This window comes from Podarcis raffonei, chromosome 8, assembly GCF_027172205.1.
Source record: "Podarcis raffonei isolate rPodRaf1 chromosome 8, rPodRaf1.pri, whole genome shotgun sequence".
Lineage (NCBI taxonomy): Eukaryota > Metazoa > Chordata > Lepidosauria > Squamata > Lacertidae > Podarcis > Podarcis raffonei.
In genome coordinates this window covers 15,305,365-15,312,278 of record NC_070609.1, presented here as the reverse complement: position 1 = coordinate 15,312,278, position 6,914 = coordinate 15,305,365, and positions in this window count along the sequence as shown.

The following is a 6,914-nucleotide window of genomic DNA, read 5'->3' as shown; positions in this document are numbered from 1 at the left end:
AAGTCCCTGCACCGTGCTCTGCCAGTTTAGTCCAGCTCGTGGGGACTCGCTGAGCAGGCAGCTCGGTTCGGGGGCGGCTCATGAGCTGGTTAAATGGCTCCCGTGGGCCGTTTGTGGCCCATGGGCCTTAGGTTGCCTCCCCCTGGCCTAGGTGGACATTAACTTCCTCCGGGATGTTAATAATGTGAGAATCAGATGCCACCTCCGCAGGGAGGGCAATCCACCACCACTAAGAGGGGCTGGTTGTGGGTCAGTGTCAACTGGGCTGTAGCTCCCAAAGCCACTAACAGGGTTGCTGTAGATGATAGTGAGATCTCAAGCCATTTAGAGCTGGGTACTGAATGTGTACTAGATACATAGCGGGCACTTTGCCCCACTCTCATCCTCATCCTTTTACCATTTTTCTCAATCCACTTCAAGTCAGTTTCCTTTCTTACTGGTCCACGCAAACTCATTTGAGGACAGAATGTAGGGTAACTTTTTAGATTTGGAAACTCCAGGGAATTTAACCCCAGCAGGCAGTGGCATAGTGTGGGGGCAGGGCTGTAGCCCCAGATGTAGTGCTTTTTTCTGGGAGTACGCAGGGGTACGCATACGCCTAAGCATTTTGTGATATTGTATTGATCTTTATTACGGCCATTGGCCCATCACACGACAGTTTCCCATACCAACATAATGTACTTAAACCTCCAAATTTAAAACCGCCAAGACTTACAAAAAACAGACAAGAACCAAAGCAAAACAAAAACAAAAGACCAACATCATACATTACAATAAATTTGTAACATAAACATCGCCCTCTACTCATAAATTAGTAGAAGACATCAATGGTGAAATCACCTAATTACATCCTAAAACATAAATCATAGTTTAAAGAGATTAGGGATTTTGTGAATCTTTGTACTTTTTTTCCATTTACTGTATTTATTTTCCCCGATTTTGGTAATTTCCTTGAGTCAAAATGAGAGTATCCCTAAAGAAAAAAAGCACTGCCCAGGTGCAAATTTCTGAGGGGGCACAACCAGATGTGCCCACAACAGGCTCCGTCATTGAGGCCAGAGCTGCAGGGAGGCAAGTTGCGCCCGGGCAAAGCCTTTGAGGCCGAGGCCAAGGTGATGCCTCCTTTTCCTCATGGCCAGCAAAGGGACACCTGCACGTGAACCACCCCTGGGCCAGCCTTCTACTGGCAAGAGGAAGGCAGGAATGCACTGAAGAACCACTTGCATTGCCGAAACATAGGAGGTCAAGGCAACACAGTAGAGCTCCTGGTTCCATGTTTCTCTGCCTTATCTCTGCTCCCAGGTTGGGGCTAGTTTGCAAGCAAAGATTCCCTTGATTAGATGCTGCCCAGCGAAGGGGCTGACCACCAGGGGAGGGTGCAACACTTGACCTGCCCCGAGCGCTAGCAACCCATGGTACACCCTTGATAGCAGGGGCCTCAGCTGAGCCAGACTCCTCCTCTGCACACCATCAATGAACCAACCACACTCAGACAAGAGGAAATTAGGCATTTCTTGAACTCTTCTGGTAGCCTTCGGTCATTTCCATTTACCCTCGAGAGTCAGGTTAACGCTTGTCACGGAAACACTGCATGTGTCTTGATTCTGGGAGCATGGCTTTTTACGTCCAGTGCAATTATTTCCAAAGATGGAACATTCCTCACATTCCAGAGCTACTCCTAAAAGCACATAAAACAAGAAATGTCAACATCGTTAATTCTCTTTTTCCCCCTCCTTTTTCCTTTCCCAAGGTTACAAACTCAGCTTGCCACTGAATTTCACTAAATGAGGTGTAAAACTCTGGGCAAGTCCCTTTGGGAAAAGCCATTAGTCACATTGGGCCTGTGGGAATGAGGTTTGTGAGCATCAAGCAGGGGGTGGGGAATCTGGTACCATCTCATACCCTTCAACATTTTTCTGATTAAATTAGGGGTATCTTATTTGATGGTGGTGGTGACGATGATGATGTCATTTATACCCCACTCATCTTACTGAGTTGCCCCAGACACTCTGGGCGGCTTCCAACAGATATGAAAACACAATAAAAAATTAAACATTAAAAACCTTCCCTATACAGGACAGACTTCAGAAGTCTTCTAAGAGTTGTATAGTCACTTATCTCCTTGCCTCGGGGGTCCTAGGGATGCGGGTGGTGCATCCCACAGAGCCTAGGACTTGCCGATCAGAAGGTCGGCGGTTCGAATCCCCGCGACGGGGTGAGCTCCTGTTGCTCGGTGCCTGCTCCTGCCAACCTAGCAGTTTGAAAGCAAGTCAAAGTGCAAGTAGATAAATAGGTACCACTCTGGCGGGAAGGTAAACGGCGTTTCCGTGCGCTGCTCTGGTTCGCCAGAAGCGGCTTTGTCATGCTGGCCATATGACCTGGAAGCTGTACGCCGGCTCCCTCGGCCAATAAAGCGAGATGAGCGCCTCAACCCCAGAGTCGGCCACGACTGGACCTAATGGTCAGGGGTCCCTTTACCTTTAAGGAAAAGTGGGACACTCCAGGATCAAATCAAAAACTGGGATGGATTCTGTAAACCTGGGACTGTCCCTGGAAAATAGGGACACTTGGGGGGTCTGGGTGCAGTGTCAGGGTTTTAGAGGAAAGAGAAGAGTTTTCTCAAAATGAGAAATGTCTGAGAATGGGAAGGGACAGATTCTTCCCTCCCTATTTGAAATCCAACACAAATCACCTGCCCCTGCCACCTCCTGGACGACTGTAGCGTCATCAGCCCTCGGGGAAACCAGCTTGCCTCAGGGCTTGCATGAGAGCCATTCCAGAGGCACCTCTTCACTATTGATTTGCGTTTCTACTGAAATGAGGCTGCATTTTAACGTTGTACTTAATCTTGTTTTTAAGTTGTATTTTAATCAATTGTTTTTACCTGGTGTTAGCCGCCCTGAACCCGATCTCGGCTGGGGACGGCGGGGTATAAATAAAATTATTTATTTAGTTAGTTAGTTTTTATTATTATTATTATTATTATTATTATTATTATTATTATTATTAGTGACTACCAGGAAGGTTGGAGTCATCCTGGATGAAACATGAAGGAGAAAGGAGAAAATGCAGGCTACCAAGTGGTCAAATGCTCAGATCTGACAACACATGGCAGGTAGCTGCTCTCACAATACCACTGTTGTCTTTGAAACATCTTATCTGGGAAGCAGGGCTCATGGAATCTGCAAAGTGGTGGGCAAGGTATGTTTCTCTGGTAGCCGCCTAGCGGTCATAAGGCATAAGAGGTTCCTGAGAAAAGTTGGACCTGAGCCTGTTCAAGGCCTACATTCTTAGGAGTGGTTCCAAGATGGCTGAGAGACTGAAAGCTGTAGAACGGAAGCTAAGAAATGGGACCAGTTACTGTTTCATCAAGGTTGCATAAATTATACTGAGACCAGTTCCAATTTTGTGGGGGATTTTTTTGCTTGTTTATTTTTGGGCTTACGTGCTTAGGATCTGGCTTGGCTCTTTTTACTCAAGGAAATGAACAGGCATGTGACTTCCCTGGAAACATGCATTTTTGTAACATTTGTTCATTTTCAGATATACTTGTTGAACAGGGAGCAGCAAACAGGCCCCCAGACCAGGACCAGCCCAATACATTTTGACACCCAAGGCAAGCCACAACGCTGTGTCCCCCCTCACCAGGGAGGAAATGGGGAATAAAGACCCATATTGGGAACAAGGGGGGAGGAGACCAGCAGTTCCTCCTATTCACCAAGAGGCCGCTGTAGAGGCAGAGGCAAGGAGGGGAAGGCAAATCCAGCCATCAAAGAGCATGTCACAATTGTTGCGGCCACTGCGGAAGCGCCAGCAACAGGAGCAATACATTCCTTGGAGGCTGAACCTGCTGCCCCTATAGATTTTGCCGCCCGAGGGAGTTGCCTCACCTTGCCTCATGAGTGGACTGGCCCTGCCCCAGACCCCACAAAGGCTGTAGCATCTGTCATACCCACACACCCCAAAATGGCGTATCCTTGGAGTTGGCCACCATTTCTTGTTTCAGCCAGATGAAAGACAACTCCCATCCCGCCCCCCCTTGGAGCTTCACTGAAAATGCCACACTGGTCCTCTCCAACCCCGCAAACATGCACAAAGGAATAAGCCCACAATCATCTGGAAAACGTCTAGTAGGTGGCAGCTACCAATTTTAAAAGTCAGCAGCCTACCTCCGACCTTCATCTCTTTACAGCAACACCACCAATAGGTTCCCTGTTTCAATATACAGTCATAACTTGGAAGTCGAACAAAATCCATTCCGGAAATCCGTCCAACTTCCAAAACATTCGGAAACCAAAGCACGGCTTCTGATTGGCTGCAGGAACCTCCTGCAGCCAATTGGAAACCATGGGGAGCCCTGCTGGACATTCGGCTTCCAAAAATAGTTTGTAAACCAGGACACTCAATTCTGGGTTTTGCGGCGTTCGGGAGCCAAAACGTTTGAGAACTAAGCTGTTCGAAAACCAAGGTACGACTGTACTCTTGCATGTACAGTGGTACCTCGGGTTAAGTACTTAATTCATTCCGGAGCTCCATTCTTAACCTGAAACTGTTCTTAACCTGAAGCACCACTTTAGCTAAAGGGGCCTCCTGCTGCTGCCGTGCCGCCGGAGCATGATTTCTGTTCTCATCCTGAAGCAAAGTTCTTAACCCGAGGTACTATTTCAGGGTTAGCGGAGTCTGTAACCTGAATTGTAAGTAACCCGAGGTACGGCTGTATTAATGAGTGGACTCAAGCAGAAGTCCTGTAGCCTCTTTGTTCCAATCCATGGACAGGTTGAAGTGAACTCAAGGATGCAGGAAAATTCCCAGGCTACAAAGGCCTTGAGTCAAAGATTCGCCCATGGCTTTGTAGACTCACCCATGACTACGAAGGTGGCCAGGAGGCTGGCGGAAAGAGGGGTCGGCATCCTTCTGGTTTTCATCTAGGACTCAGAATCAGAGCTGGATCACAAGTCTTGAATGCAGCAAAGTCTCTGCCTCTCTGATGCAATCTTATCTTACGTGGAGGTGGCCAGCTGTTTTCTAGAAGATAACTGTCAAACATACCGGAAAATGGGTGGAGACATGATTGAACTTTCTCTGTGGGCAAATGATGCCATCAAGGTGCTTGACTTGAGGGGTTTAGTTTCTTGATTTGTGGATTTAGTTTGTATACATCTTTCCCACAGAAAACTGCTCAAAGCAGCTCCCACCAAATGGCCACTCATCAAAAAAAAAAAAAAAAAAGGAGGTATGATAATTTACCCAAAAAAGGTGTTTGATTTTAAGCCAGTGGTTTTTTTAAAGTGCCTTGTGGTTTTTGGTGCGTGCTAAAGAAGGTCCTCTTTTACCAAACCCTCTTATTCATTGTGGTTGCAAGTTCCATAGATAACTATGTACTGCACGAACTAGTCTTTTTTTATTATCTGTGGCAGATAGCAGGGAAAGTTCTTCCTTCCTTTTTGCTACGTTGGCTCTAGGCTTGCCTAGCTCAAGGATCTGGCTGTTGGGCTTATCTCTGGGATTGATCAAGCTTTGCAGCCAGCAGATCGGAAGCCACCGGAGTCCTGCCCACCACAATTTGAGGGCTTTCCGTTTTCTACTGTGATGAAGCAAAGGTGAACTGTTCCAGAAGCTCTGCAAACGCCATCTTGGCAGTCAAAACAACCCCACAATTAATTGGTAGTTGCTGTAACCTTGAACTCATATATGTTTATGTTCACTTGCTATGATACGGGCTAATTGACTTGCTTTGAGGCTATCGTTATCTGGGGGCTTGGGAAAGGGAAAGAAAGGGAACCATGTGCAAGATCTGGGTAAAGTGGTACCTCGGGTTAAGTACTTAATTCGTTCCGGAGGTCCGTTCTTAACCTGAAACTGTTCTTAACCTGAAGCACCACTTTAGTTAATGGGGCCTCCTGCTGCTGCCGCGCCGCGGTCACGCGATTTCTGTTCTCATCCTGAAGCAAAGTTCTTAACCTGAGGTACTATTTCTGGGTTAGCAGAGTCTGTAACCTGAAGCGTATGTAACCTGAAGCATATGTAACCCGAGGTACCACTGTATTTGCCACCTATGTCCTCATTTGGTCAAGTGAAGTAATGGGGAAACCCGGTCAAATTGGCTTATGCCGCTTTGTGTATAAATTGTTGTTGTTGTTGTTGTTACCCCACCCATTTGGCTGGGTTTCCCCAGCCATTCTGGGTGGCTCCCAGCAGAATATTAAAAACACGGTAAAACATCAAACATGGAAAACTTCCCTAAACAGGACTGCCTTCAGGTGTCTTCTAAAAGTTGAATAGTTGTTTATTCCTTTGACATCTGATGGGAGGGCGTTCCACAGGGTGTGCGCCACTACTGAGAAGGCTCTCTGCCTGGTTCCCTGTAACCTCACTTCTTACGGTGAGGGAACCGCCAAAAGGCCCTGGGAGGTGGACCTCAGTGTCCGGTCTGAACGATGGGGGTGGTGATGCTCCTTCAGGTATATGAATATATGAAAGTTTGTTTGGGCATGGACAAGTCATGAAGACCTGTCACTGTTGTAGTGTCCGTCCCACAGCTCTGCACAATGTTCTTAGTCTGCACCTTTCTTTAATAAAGCACTAGAACCGATCACCCCAGCATTTTTTGACGTCCTTCTTTGGTATCCCTCTACCCAACCACTCAAACAGGCCCTACTTTGGGCTGGTGGACCTCAACTACCACCTCAACAGGACATCCCTATTTTCATCGGAGAAATGTTGGAGGGTATGCAGTAGGAGAACTGAGGAGGTAGCTTTTCTTCCCCTTAGCGGCAGCTGAGGCCTCCACTGTGGAAGACTCCCTGCTCTTCTTGACGGGGGTCTGGGTGAGTTTGGCTGGAAGTCAGAACACCTGAATAGACCCCTCACATCCTTCACATTTATGAGTCCTCAACACTGAAACTGGGCTGAAG